This window comes from Tamandua tetradactyla, chromosome 7 (assembly GCF_023851605.1).
Source record: "Tamandua tetradactyla isolate mTamTet1 chromosome 7, mTamTet1.pri, whole genome shotgun sequence".
NCBI classification, from domain to species: Eukaryota; Metazoa; Chordata; class Mammalia; order Pilosa; family Myrmecophagidae; genus Tamandua; species Tamandua tetradactyla.
In genome coordinates this window covers 19,742,533-19,756,381 of record NC_135333.1, presented here as the reverse complement: position 1 = coordinate 19,756,381, position 13,849 = coordinate 19,742,533, and the positions used below count along the sequence as shown (strand labels likewise).

The following is a 13,849-nucleotide window of genomic DNA, read 5'->3' as shown; positions in this document are numbered from 1 at the left end:
ACGTCTGACAGAATAGGCATCTCCAAAAGCCCCTTCTCATCAAAGAAATAGTCAATGGTGCTCATATAAGCAAAAAAACAGAGTTAAACAGCACAGATGCTCACCATGTCCTTGCTTTATTGTTCAGACTTTTGTCGCTTCACCCAGTCTCCTCATGTCCCCCTCTCCTTCTTATGCCCGTGCAACAGGAGGGCTATGAGTCAGCAGGGAAATGTCCTTTTCCAAAGACCAAATATGGGGCTGGGCCCTAAACACAGCAGTAAACCCCACGAGGTTTTATTAATTTAAACACAGGGTAATCGGTGGTAGGGAGGGTTTCTGGGGTCACAAACAGAGCCTGTATGACTGCCAAAGGGAAAGAAAGGGAAAGTTGGGCAGCACACCTCTGTTTATTGGGAACAGTCATTCCTACAGCCCAAACCACTTCTCCATAATAGGGCAGAAGAGTGCGGCACGAACAGGGAGATTTTATTCTTAGGGCTGCAAAAGAGCAAAAGATGTTTTGTTGGCCTGCAATATGTCAGTCTCTGACTTCCAACTCCCTCTCCCTCTTCCACCCTCCACCTCCACCTCCACCTCCACTCCCACGTTTTTTTGCCTTTTGCTAGGATGAAAATTTATTTCACATCTTGACACTGTTGAGATAATCCACAGCGCCTTCTTAGGGATGAGAAGAACAGGAAGCTGCAGGAAATGGAGTAAAAATTTCCAGTGCCTGGGCAGCTGAGCTTCTGTGAGACTAACACGGAGAAATCTGCCTTCCCCTTGTGGAAATACACGTTCTGAAAGGGGCGCTGATGTCCGAAGCTAGTCCTGAGTGTCCGTGGAGATCTAATCCCAGGTGGGAGAAGTGGAGACGCTGTGGCTCTGGGTCTGTGGAAGGACCCTTCTCCGGCTGTGTCTCTGCCAGGCAGGGGGCGGGGGGACGAGGCGGCTTGGCGTCCTGAGAGCTTCCAAACTAGAGATGTGTTCATTGGTGGGTTTTATTCAGTACTTGCTGTTTTTTTCCTGCCTAAAAGCTTTCTGGTGTTCTTATAAGTACCTGGAAGAGAGTTCTTGTCTTTTAAGAGACTGGGAGAAAGTCTGTTATGAAACCACCAGTTCTGGCTTAGGGACAAAACCAGCTAAACAGTTTATTGTAGGTGTTTGTGACATCGATGGGTGCTATTTGGTGAAGACCAGCTCTTCTCCAGTAGCATGTCCCTGTGGTCCGAGCACCTAAAGATGGGCAGCCCCCCCCCCCCCAATTTGTCAACAGCAGCCCACCCCCAAGGGATGGGCTGCGTGGTATGAGTGTGCGTGAGCATGTGTGAGTGTGTGTTAGCATATGTGCGAGTGTGTGTGAACATTGAACATGTGAGAATGTGTGAGCATGTTAGTGTGTGAGCACTGAGCATGTGTGAGCATATGAGTGTGTGTGAGCATCTGTGAGCATGTGTGTGTGTTGTGTTGGCGTATGTATGAGTATATGAGCATGTGAGTGTGTGAGCATTGAGCGTGTGTGAGTGTGCGTGAGCATCCGTGAGCGTGTGCATTGGGGGTATTGGTATCCTTGTTGAAATCAAGTTTAAATGTTTAAATGTATCCTGGTTCGTAGAAACTTGCCTAAAAATTCCATACATTTATTCCCTGGTGTATGAAGCTGAGCACCCCAAGTTTACTTAAATTTGAGGTTTCAAAGGAGACCACCTTGTGTGGTTAATGACCATTTATCATACATAGGCCATGCCTGGTTCCATCACTGTCAGTGGATTCCCTCTCACCCGTCACCCTCCCAGGCTGCGGGGTCTTCAGTCCCAAGACAAGCCCTTACTCATTGGCCTCCTTCAGAGTTGATGCCCTTCCGTGCGAATGGTCTGGCCAAAAGAAATCCAACCAGCACGAAGGCTGCTTGGCGGGGAGGGGAGTCTTGGATACTTCTTCATAGCAAGCCTGCGGGGTGTGGCGGAGATGCAAAAACCATTCTCTCTTCTAGGGGGCACAACTAGATTACATTTCCCTGCCTCCCTTGCTATGAATGTCGTCAAGTGATAAAGTTCTTGTCCATAGAATATGAGCAGAAGTGATATGCGCAGCTTCTGCTAGGCACGAAGAGGATGGGAATTCCTCCTCCGTGTTTTTTCACCTTTTCCATCATCTGCTCAGCCTGAACCTCTAGCAACCAAACTTCGGCCATGCAGATGACAATGATTCTACAAGGATGGGACAGCAATAACTTGGAAGGAACCCGAGTCTCTGAATGATCAGGCAGAAGACAGCTTCCCATTAGCCTGGAATAGTCACCCGGAACTGTACATGAGAGAGATATTAACACGTGTTTTTAAGCCACTGACATTTCAGGGTCTCTTTGTGAGAGCAGTTTTGCCTCCACCCTAACTAATGCACAGAAGAAAGCTCTGCTCCCTTCCCCTGCTAGAGGAGGAGAAAAGGCACAGACACCGGACTGTTTACAGGCAGTGTTGAACAGAGATTTTTTGTTTTGTTTTCAGTGCTAAGAGAATGCTTTCCCTAGCAGAAAAAGTTGTCAAGGATTCAAAACTGTGTTAAACCATATTCATGTGCTCATCCATTCATTCCACAGACATTGCCCAAGCACCTCCGTGGGTAAGAAGGCGGGACGCCGCCTGCCACCCAGGCCAAACATTCTCTGCCCACCCTGCAGCCAACAGGCCCAGGGATGCCACCTTCCCAGGCCTTAGGAAGCAGGAGCCAGAGATGAAATGTGAATTTCTGGTCAAATGCTTCGATGTGTGGGCCGCAGATGGAGAACAATGACAGTGGAGCGTTTGGGTGAAGAGAAGCATCCCCTGTCCTCTAGAGCCTGTTGCGTTCCATTCATTCTCCACTTGGATTTATTCCTGACACAGAAATCTCCCTCCTACCCGAGTCTGTCTTTCACTGTGGTTATTGTCAGTGATGAGGTGGGAGCTGGATTTGGTGGGGAGGCCTGGGGTGTGTCCTGGCTCGTAACACTTCCAAGTCAAGGCATTTGAATTCTAGTCTCTGGAATTCAAACTCTTTGTTTATAAAATGAGGAGAATATTTTCTGTTCTGACTGTCTTATGTAGTTTCTGAAATTGGGAAGCAATGGTGGAGTATAGTTATAATGAGCTTTCCTGAGTCCCATCACTTACAATGCATCTGCCCCCAGAGATACATTGGGGTGCACTAGACACCCCAAAGCCAAGGGTGATATGGGCTGACATTGTGACCCCATCTGCACCCCATCTATGAGAACCTGCCTATAAATTTCCATATTTGCAAGTATTTCCTTTTATAAAGACCTTGTTAAATGTAAAGGGAGCCCCAGGTAAGTGAGAGTGTTTCATCATGGAACTTCCAAATTGGACACCTGTAAATGGAGGGGTGAGTTATTCCTTACGCTCCCTGTGGAGAGTCTCCTCTGTCCTCTCCACCCAGAGCCCTCCAGCACCTGGAACATGCCTGCTGCTCTTTCGGTTCTCAGTTGTTTGATGCAATGAAGGGTTGCATCAAGACTGGGCTAACTTCACCCACCTCTGCTTCTGGGTTCATGTTCAGGACCGCTTGAGTCAGAACACTCTAAAATATATGTATTTTCACTGTATCCGCCAAATATTGGAACAGAGAAACTGGACCCAGGTTTCCAGACAAGTCTGAAAAGTGAAACCTATATGCATGTGGCTGTTTGATGATATACCCAGAAATGCTGTTTTCCTTGGGGGATGGGATCAGGGTTAGCAATATTAATTTCCTTTTACATAGATATTTAAAAATCACTCTATAACAACTATTCTATACAATTTTTAAAGAAAGTATTGGGAGGGGATGGTTTGTTTAAAGGTGCAGTCTACACGCTTGTCAAAGATGACATTCATTCATCGGCTCTTCGGAAGCCCATGTAGCCATGTTCCCAGAGCCCTGCTAAGTGTTGGACTTAAAGATTAGAATGTTTCTGCCCTGAGAGTGTCTGTGGTGACCATTACCCTGTGGGCATATGCACGGTGTTAGAGGCACTCACAAAGCCAGAGGAAAGTACAGGGGAAAGATGGGTTAGTTCTACCTGAAGGACTTTATAGAGAAGATACCATTTGGGCTAGAACTCCTGTCCAGACAACTGGTATTCCCATTTCTAGCCTTCACTGTTGTCACTTCTCCTTTGCTTTTATCATAGCACTACCCTTGCTTCAAGGACCACAGTTGTTCCCTCATCTGAATTACTGTATCACTTGCTGATTGCATCATTCTTATGTAATTGGTTGTATGCTATTTATTTTTTCATGCATATATCATCCCAATTATATCATAATCTTTTTTTTTTTTTAGGACAAGGCCTACTAGTCTCTACCTTTCCATAACCACAGCATCCTAAAATAAAGCATTTTATCAATGGTTATATCATACATATATTCTAAATTCATGCCAAAAGAACCTTCATTATTTGGTTTTAAAAATCCTTAAGGTATATTCTTTAAAAAAATCACTACCATAAATAGAGAGTTGGTGGGCATGAAGCCAGGCTACTCCTAAATTCTTTCTATCTCTCTTATCTAGTAGACCAAAGAAGTAGCTGAAAAATGAGTTTCAAATTTATTAAGTTCATTAGTTGTGTAAAAAAGGGAAACTAAATAAAATATGTTCCCACACAATTCACCTTTATCTAAACACTAGCTACAAGGTTAAGGCACTAAACAAGTCACTGTGGAGGTTTGAAATGATTCTTGCTACAGAATGAGAGGTCATTTCTGAAAACTCTTTAAGTAAACACCACTACTTTCCATTTATCTTCAGAAAGGTTTTTGCAGCAGTTTGGGTTAGATTAAGCAGCAAGTAACAGAGAAGCCCAAGGTACTGCCGTCTGTTTCCAAGGTCCAAGGTAGCTGCTGGAGCTCCAGTCATTGCATCTGCAATCCATGAAGCAGAGAGGAGGAAGAGGGAAAGAAGGACATGCCCCCTCTTTTTAAGGATTCTTTAAGGAAATAACAAACACCATGTCTACTAAGAGCACATTTGTTGGAACAGACTGGCAAACGTGATCTCTATTCCCAGTTAAACATCAGGAAGCCGATGTTTTTAACCTTTTTTGGTGCCATGGGCCCTTTGGTAGTCTAGTGAAGCCTATGGATTCTTTCTCAGAATAATGTTTTTAAATAAATTTTTTAAATACGTAAGATTACCAAAAAATCCAATTATTTTGAAATTAGCTTTGTCCTGTGCTGTAGACTATGATGGATACAAGAGAACAGCTGGCCTCTCCTCTCAAACAGTTACATTTTAATTCCTCTGAATACATAACAAAACAGTAACTACTTATAAAGATGGAAAGTTATACAGGCCAGGTTCTATATATTTGCATTAGGAGAGTTCAAAACAAGGTAAAGATCATGTGGCATGAGCTTGGAGGAAGGGAAGAAAGAAAAGTACAAGATTTATTCTGAAGGAAAGGAGGGGTAGCATATTTGGGGGAAGGGGGAGGGGAAGTGGTGGGAGGGTGCAGAGGGGCTTTAGAGAAAATGGCTTTGGAAATGTGGTTGACAAAGAGAGGGTTTGGGTATGAGTTGACTTGAGCTAGAAAATTACTATTAATTCTTGAAACTAAAGGTATAAAAAACAGTTGAGAAATGCCTGTATATACATCATTTGGTATGCAAAAATATTTAAAACCTCAAATTTCTGACAACGGCTGATTCTGGGAAGGTGGATGGGTGGAAGTTAAAGTGACTGAAATTTTACCTACAATATTTTATTTTTTAAAAAACAAAAAGAGTGGCGGGTCACAGTGGCTCAGCAGGCAGAGTTCTTGCTTGCCATGTTGGAGACCAGAGTTCGATTCCAGGTGCCTGCCCATGCCAAAAAAAAAAAAAAAAAAAAAGAAAAAGAGGCTTAACACATTAAACAAAAAGAGGCTATGACAAAATATAAACAATGAATAATAGATTTGTGTTATGCTGTGCTTTTTCTCAGTTTTTAAACACTTGCAAAAAAGTTTAAAATAATATTCATCCCTTTTAAAAGTTGCAATGAATTTTTATCTGTTATAGATGAAGATAAGATATTCTAGTCAGGTGTATTTTGAAGCTTTATATTTACTTTGAAGAGGCAGGTCTCTTCACAGCTCCCTGAAAGGGGCCACAGCGACCCTTTCTCAAAGCTGTTTTCTCCATCTGGAATGTTCTCTTGTCCCCTCTGTGCCCAGCCGTCGTCCAGCTTCCTTTCAGCACCGCCTCACACCCGCTCTTCTGGGACTCTTCAGTCCATTTTTATGTCTCCCACGTGGGGACTCCTACGGCCTTACTCACTTGAGTATAAATATTTGGCTTTGTTTTTTCCATAGGATTCACCAAGCTCCTTGAAGGCATAGCCTCTCTTCCATCGGGGGTGCCTCCACTCCCCGTGTGGGAACCTCCCGGCACACGTCGCTCAGCAGCCAGGGCCCCTTTCCCACTGGGCCTGGACCGAGCCTCAAAATCCTTAACCGAGCTCCCCCGGCCGCAGCTGCCGGCGGGGCAGATTGGACGGCAGATGAAACCGCTTTCCTTCCCTGCAAGTACCTCTTTTGTAGCTTCCAAAGTACCAGTGTTAATGCCAGGAGACATTCAGAAAGAACCAGCATCATCCTGAAAGACCGGAAATTATAAAATCATAAGCAAGTAATTTTGAAGAAGCCTTGTAACTCATCTTAGTCAGGTGCCGGTCTGAGTGGCATGCTGCTGACTGGTCTGACTGTTGTAAGTAAGGACACCAGTCTGGGAGGGGACTGGAAAAGCTGCGGAAGGATAATGGTTCTAGAGATTAACATAATCCCAAACTCCTGTAAACCTGGAGCTCAGTTCACTCTGAAAGTTTGGCTGCCAGTTCGCAGGTAAAAAGCTTCAGCCCAAAGGCATTTCCAGCATCTCCACGATGGAGTGGAAGAGCAAGCCTTCCAGGGCTCACCAAGGCTTGGGGCAAACCCCAGGGTAAGGGGAGAGGAGAGCAGGGGGGCGCTGGGTCCTTGATGTTTTTGACAAACCACAAAAACAGCTGAGGGAGGCAGCTGGGGTGGAGAAAGGACGGAAGCCTGAGAACAAACCCTTAGGCTGAGGCCCTTGAAATCTTACTCTGCCCCCTAAGAGAGGTCAGAGTCCTGGAGAAAATCTGCCAACTGCCCACGGTCAGTTTGACGAAAGAAAAACTGATAAAGAAGTCAGAGCTTCTTTATCATGGAATCATAGTGATTTTCTTTTCTACCTTCTTTATACTCTTTTCTACTTTTCAAAATTTCTATAATAACCACGGCCGAGGGTGGGGGGAGGAAGGGGGGAACTGAGAAACTGAAAGAGAAAAAAAAAGAAAGAAAGAAAACAGATCACAGAGGAATAACAATCTTTTTTTTTTTTTTTTTTAATGGTACTATTACTCTACTGCTGGAATCAGAGAACAAGAGAAAAGAAAAAGAAAAGCATTTCCCCCATGGAGAACTGGGAATTGGAAGCTGGGGGCAACTATAAAGCGTGTTCATCAGAGTACCCACATACAACGGCAGGTGACTCACTTATTCACTCACTCAACGATCAGTTACGGGGAGCCTGCTAAGTGCTGGGGATACAAGAGAGCGAAAGAGATGCAACACGAGAGCAAAATAAAGGTAAGCCCACAAGGGACAGTCAGTCCGGGGGCAGGGGCAGATGAATCAAATGGCCGCACACACGATGATGTTAAATTACACCTGGGAGCCGTGGAGGAGAGGCTATGTGAGTGGCGCCCCTCAGGTATGCGCGTGGGCCAGGCAGACCATTGTCAGCCCCAGCTCGGCGCTGTCCCCTTCGGCGCTGTCCCCTTCGTTGCAGCACTGCTGAGGGCTGGGACAGAGCCCCCCTCCCCAGGCGGCCCCGTAGCTCCCCTCGCTGAGGCCGTGGCCCACTTCCAGCAGCTCCCCATTGTCGTCTGTCTGGACATTAAGGAACTCTGTCTAGCTGGCCTGGTCCTGGGGTGTCTCACCTCCCAGGGTCTCCACTTGCCCATAGGGCATCTTTGTGCAAAGAAAGGAAAGGAGCCTCTTTCCACCCCTCCCGGGCCATACGGTTTAGGGAGCCAAGCATAGGTTTTAATTTCATTCTGTACTCTCTGCTTTCTTCTTTCATCTCCATAGGCAGACCACATTGCCGGGGTTTTTTTGTTTTAAGTTTTAGGAGATCTAATAAAGGCCTGCATTTGAATGGGGACAGGGAAGACAGACCGAGGGTCATACAAGAGACACACCTGAAACATTGGACCTTGTGTTCCCACCAATGGGAAAAGACACACATAATGTCTGAAACTAGCCCTAGGCCAGTTTCCCCACAGTGAGCCACAAAGAGACTGCTTCTTCCAAAGATGTTGACTTCCTGGAGAGTCTGAATTCGCCTTTGCCCGCCATCGCTCTTCTCACATCTGTGAGCCTGGAATCCCTCGAGGGAATGGGAGAGCAGAGTTTCAGAAATGTGTATCAGAATTCAGCCCATGGGTCTGGGAATGTTGCCTGTCACAGGATACACAATCTGCGTTTTGTGAGCATAACTGTTTTACAGCTCTCTGCATTTTCTTCGTTTCCCCTTTCTTTCTCCCTTTGTGTTTTCTGTGGTGGTGTAAAATGAAGTTCCTTCTGAAAAGTACTGCCTGTCTCAGCTGTGCTGAGTGGAAATAAGGAAAAGGAATTCTTTTCCACTTGAATCCGAATGTTAAAGGAGCTTGAAAGGCACAGGGCTGAGGGATGCCTGGGAAACCGAGAGAGACTTTAGGGAAAAGTAAATGTTCTTCCAGGCTGCAGCACATAACCTCCAGCCCTCTCCTTTCTGTGGCCTTGGGTTTTGTTTGATTACCAGAGGGGTCCACTTATTTTTGGATGTGTCAGTGACTCTGGCTGATTTTCAGGAACAGAGACTGACGTGACCCTGATGGATGAGAAGAGCTCCGGTCTGACTCCAGGGTTTTCTGGCCCTGCCCAGCCCATCATCACGAAGCTGCCAGGGGCCGATCATCTTGCATCATAACAATTTCTTTAAAAGTCTGTTTCCTGAGCGAGACAGGACCATGGGCTCCTTGAATATATAGCTGAGTCTTCCTCGTGGTGATTTCACTATGTCGATATAGTCACTCATTGGTGCTCAATGAATCTTTATTGAATGAATGAATGCCGAAAATTGTCTGATGTAGTGTTATGTCTGCATCATCCCAGCTTTTCTTTAACACTGAGATGTGTTAATTATCTCTCATTTTCTCTTTCTCAAAAAACTGTTGGTGGCTGGCTGTGCTCTACCAAAATGAGGGAAATCATGGGATCCAGGAATCTGAATCATCCGTGAATACCTCATCAGGAAGTCCTGCCAGCTTTACTCCAAACAAATCCCAGACCCCATTCATGTGGCTACATCTCCACAGCCATCTCTCTACGCTGAGTCACCATCATCTTTTGCCTTGATTATTAGAACATGTTCGTAATGATTTCCTTGCTTCCCATCTTGTCCCCATCCAATGCGTTTTTCACCAAAAAGCAAGAGAGAGCTTCTCAAAACAGAAAAACCTCACATCTTAATCTTTTCGTGCTTTAATTCCCATGGCACCAAAGGCTGGACATATGACACAAAATCTTTCTGAGAAATAAGTAGGATGGGCTGATTGATTCTTAAATGGTAGAAGCTTTTGGACGAATCTTTGTTCAGCTTCCACATTTGCTGTATGAGCTCAGAAAGTATTCTTGTGTTTCTGAGGCCTCCATTTCTTCATCTGCTCTATGGAAGGAATTTAAAGGATAAATCAGGGCTGGTTCAAACCTCCAGTAGTTGTGGGGTGGGGGGTGGGGGGTGTACAGGATGAGGACAAGCCACAGAGCAGGAGGAGGTGGCGGGGGTCTCTTCTCCCTTGATGTTGGCAAGTGGCGCTGAGCTTGCCACAGGAACTGAGAAGCAGTTGGGCCGCTGCTATGAGGAGAGCGTCTCTTACACGTGCAGTCCTTATCTTTCTGCAAGAGCAGACTCCTTCCTGGGCCCCCACCCAGCTGTGGTTGACTAAAGCTCTCAGATGAAGTCGTTCTCAACCACACACACCCCAGCCTGAGCACCACAGCAGGCCTTGGGTTTTCCAAGCAGCCCTGATTGCAAATCCTTTGTCTCACTGTTTAAACACATGTTCAGTTTGGGGCCCAGAAACATGACCATCGACAGAGTGGGGCGCCTAAGTGCTGAAGTGGAGGCCATGAGTGCCACCACCAGCCCAGGGAGCCTCTCGAGCCTGCATCTCGTTAGTTCCCGTCACTGGTGCCATAAGCCTGAGCCTCACTGTCACACCACGCTGGCCTTCTCCTGGCCATACCTCCTGCCAACTGTGGGGTTCACCGGGGCTTCAGGGAGAACATGGTGCTCACAGTCTAACTCTTTAGGGTCAAGTCCTGCTCAGCTGCTGTGGGCAGGGTTGGTGGACCTTGCACTCAGGTCAAAACAAGCCCCTCTTCCCTGCTTGGGTGGACTGGAGTGAGGTTTGGAAATTCCAAGTCAGGTTAGATCCTTGCTCTGCTGCTTGTTAATACTTTATCTGTCATCCATGGTGTCCCCCCTCTCATACCCAGTAAACTGGACACCGAGGCTGCCCTGCTGTGGCTCTGCCCATGGCCCAGGGCTACCGGCAGTTTGTGAGTCCTCAGCCCACAGCAATGGGTCTGGGAGCCCGTCAGCCCCAGGCAGCCCGCCAGGAGCTGATAGAGGCCCTCAGGGTAGCTGGGCAGGAGGCACCAGTCTGCTTGTGACCAGACCGGGTGTTTGAATGAACGCCTCACGGAGGGAACACCAGCAGAAGGCGGGTCTGGAGCTGAAGGACAGTCAGATAAAAGACAGTAAGGACACCCACGAATAAGCAAAAGCCATGGCAGGAGGAGCAGCTGCAAATGCTGCAGAGACCCTGGTAAAGGGAGGCACGACCTGGTCAGAGTCAAGCAGCAGGATGCAGTACACACCTGCCTCTGAGAGTGCAGTAGCTGCCGTGGAATCCGGACAGCTTGAGGTCTGATTGTCTCGACGCTGAACTGATTCCCTGGGTTTCTTTACCTCCACTCTATCTTCACTTCAACCCTTCGTCACCAATGGTGGACAGCATTTGCCCTTATCGCTCGAAACCTGAAAAAGCCAAAACACAGACTTGTTATGAAAATCAATAAAAACCGTTCATAGAAAATGACCTCGGAGAGGTCTGGGTACCGTGGCAGTTTGTCAGTAGATATTATTGCCAGGGAATTTAACACACTGCCTGATTGCACAGGCCAGACAATTCAGGAGTCCACAGAGATGCTGGGAAGTTAATAACCCTGACAAACAGCTGCTTTCAGCAATGAGGCAGGCTGTAGGAGCCAACCACACTCTCTTGTTCTGTCCTCTTAATACCTCCAACTGTAAAGGAACTATTTCAGAATATGACGTGGGTCTTATGCTTGAACAAGAGACACTTGAGATAGTTCTTAGTATGAGAGGCAGTCTGAGTTGTTGGATGGATGCTGTAATGTTGGATTTCTCAACCGTTTTGTAAGAGGACATCTGGACAGAATATGTGAAATGAAATCAGGGCTATGCTGAGAGTCCCAGAACGTATGGAATAGAATGTTGTCATTGGACTTGCCCTGTGACCTTGGCCTCACTGGCGAAGGTGAGCAGGAAGGGAAGGACAGTAACTGAGCACCAGCAGTCCCAGCACTGTGCTAGGCAGTTTGCCATTTTTATTTCATTTTATCCCCACAACAACTGGACCCCAATGTTCTTCTCAGCCCACTTCACAGATGAGGAAACAGGCTCGGGGGAAGTAACTTGCCCAAGGACACGTGGCTGGTAAGCAACGGAGCTGGGATTCTAAAACCTACACTTCCTTCCCATCATGCCCAGGTATTCTTGCTGAAAAAAGTAAAACCTAGACTTTTCATAGCAGCTGGGGAAGAGGTAAGCTCCAGCCATGACCTGGTTCTCACACTGCTCAGACTCACTTTGAACCTGAAGGTGCAAAGTGGAAAAATGCCACGTGGGTTTGGGGAGGGGTGAGGGGAGGAAGGGAGGAGGGTGTCAAGTTGAAAATTTTCTCTGCTGCGTCATTAGAAGAAAGGAAAAGAGTGCTCTTCTCGTTTTTCTTAACAAAAGCAACACAGGAAGAAAACAGTCTTTTAAGACACTATAACTTTAGCAAGTTAGCAGAGACACTTATTTTGATACCTGAGAAAAAGTCTTTGCAAAAGGGAAAAAGGTAGTCGATAGCTTTATTTTTCTCCTTTCTTTTTTTTTTTTTTTTTAAGAAAGACAGAGAAGGAAGGAAGGGAGGAAGAAAGGGAAACATCTTTATTTTTATTATATTTTGTTTGTTTGTTTGTTTTTTACATGGGCTGGGGCCGGGAATCGAACCGGGGTCCTCCGGCATGGCAGGCAAGCACTCCTGCCCGCTGAGCCACCGCGGCCCGCCCCATCCTTTCTTTTTAAAGAAACCTTAAATGGGTTCAGGTGAGCAGGGGTGTGTTTCAAGGGGCCTTATTTTTCTTGAGATCATGCATATTGCAAGTAATATGCGCCGGTTTCTCAGGGGGGAGCGTTTGTCTGCACAGCCCTGTTTCCCCACTGCCTGGCACAGATCTTGGCCTGTAGTGGATGTACACAAGTGCTCGATAAACAAACGTGCCACCCGCTTATCCACCGGCCTCCAAAACAGTGTGCAGATGCAACCCAGTGTCCACTGGCCCATCAGCCCCTCTGCCCCTCTCTAAAAAAGGTAAGTTTACTGCCCCTTCTAGCATCCTTAGCCCTCAGCCCAGGACCTTCAATCTCCTCTTTCTTCACTGCCTCCTCCAATTCAAGATGGGTAGACGTTCATGGGCATTTGTGAGCACAATCTTTAGCTCGCACGAGTCTCAAAGAACATCACTGCTCTTCCTTTTACTGTTCTGGTCCAAGAATGGCTACAAACCCTTCAAATTCACCCCTGAATTCCCCGCAGCTCAGCTGTGACCTCTAACAAGACTTACCCAAAAGTGATGGTGATGGTAGTAAACCAAGAAAACTACAACTAAGAGAAACTGGCTGGTAAATGTGCCACCTACAGAGCCAGGATGACTGTATCCTGGTTGGTCCTGAATCTGGGACCAGATTCAGAATGATGTAATTACTATCATGCCCCCTGGGACTCTCAGGGGCATCCTGGCCTAGATGACCCCAGCCAGAATGTATGGAGTCCTCCTTGGGACCCCTTTAACCTACTGTCCTAGCACCTCCCTTTCCTCATTACCACTCAGACCATCAAATACATCCCAATTCTCACGAACCCAGCCCCAAAGCATGCAATGCGGAGAGGGGGAGGCACTCCTTCTGTACCTCAACGTAAGGCCTTCCTTCCAGACCTCATTTCTCACTCAGGACCTGTCCATTCCCAGGATGATTGACGTTATGGGTTGAGTCACGTCCCCCTAAAAGACATGTTCAAGTCCTAACCCCTGGTCCTGTGAATTGACCTTATTTGGAAGTAGGGTCATTAAAGATGGGATCAATTAAGATGAGACCAAACTAGATTAGGGTGGGCCCTAATCCAATGTTACTTGTGTCCTTATAAGCGGAGGAAATTTTGACACAGAGAGAGACAGGGGAGAATGCCAAGTGATGAGTGAGGCAGAGATAGGAGCCTAAGGATTGCCGACAGAAGTACAGAAGTCAGGAGAGAGGCATGGAACAGATCCTTCCCTGGAGATGTCAGAGGGAGGGTGGCCCTGCCAACACCTGATTTCAGACTCCCAGATTCCAGCACTAAGAGACAATAAATCCTGCTGTTTTAAGTCATCTAGTTTGTGGTTCTTGGTTATGGAAGCCTTAGCAAACTAAGTCAATTGGTGAGGATTTCC

At 46.6% G+C, this 13,849-nt stretch overlaps 1 long non-coding RNA gene across 1 annotated transcript; it reads left to right on the top strand.

The window, feature by feature from the left end:
- Nucleotides 1–549: 549 nt before the first annotated feature.
- Nucleotides 550–8,571, top strand: LOC143689513 (uncharacterized). Its single transcript, XR_013178811.1, has 4 exons — nt 550–841; nt 6,314–6,707; nt 7,396–7,606; nt 8,305–8,571. It is a non-coding gene; the product is annotated as an uncharacterized LOC143689513 (long non-coding RNA).
- The last annotated feature ends 5,278 nt before the right edge of the window (nt 8,572–13,849 follow it).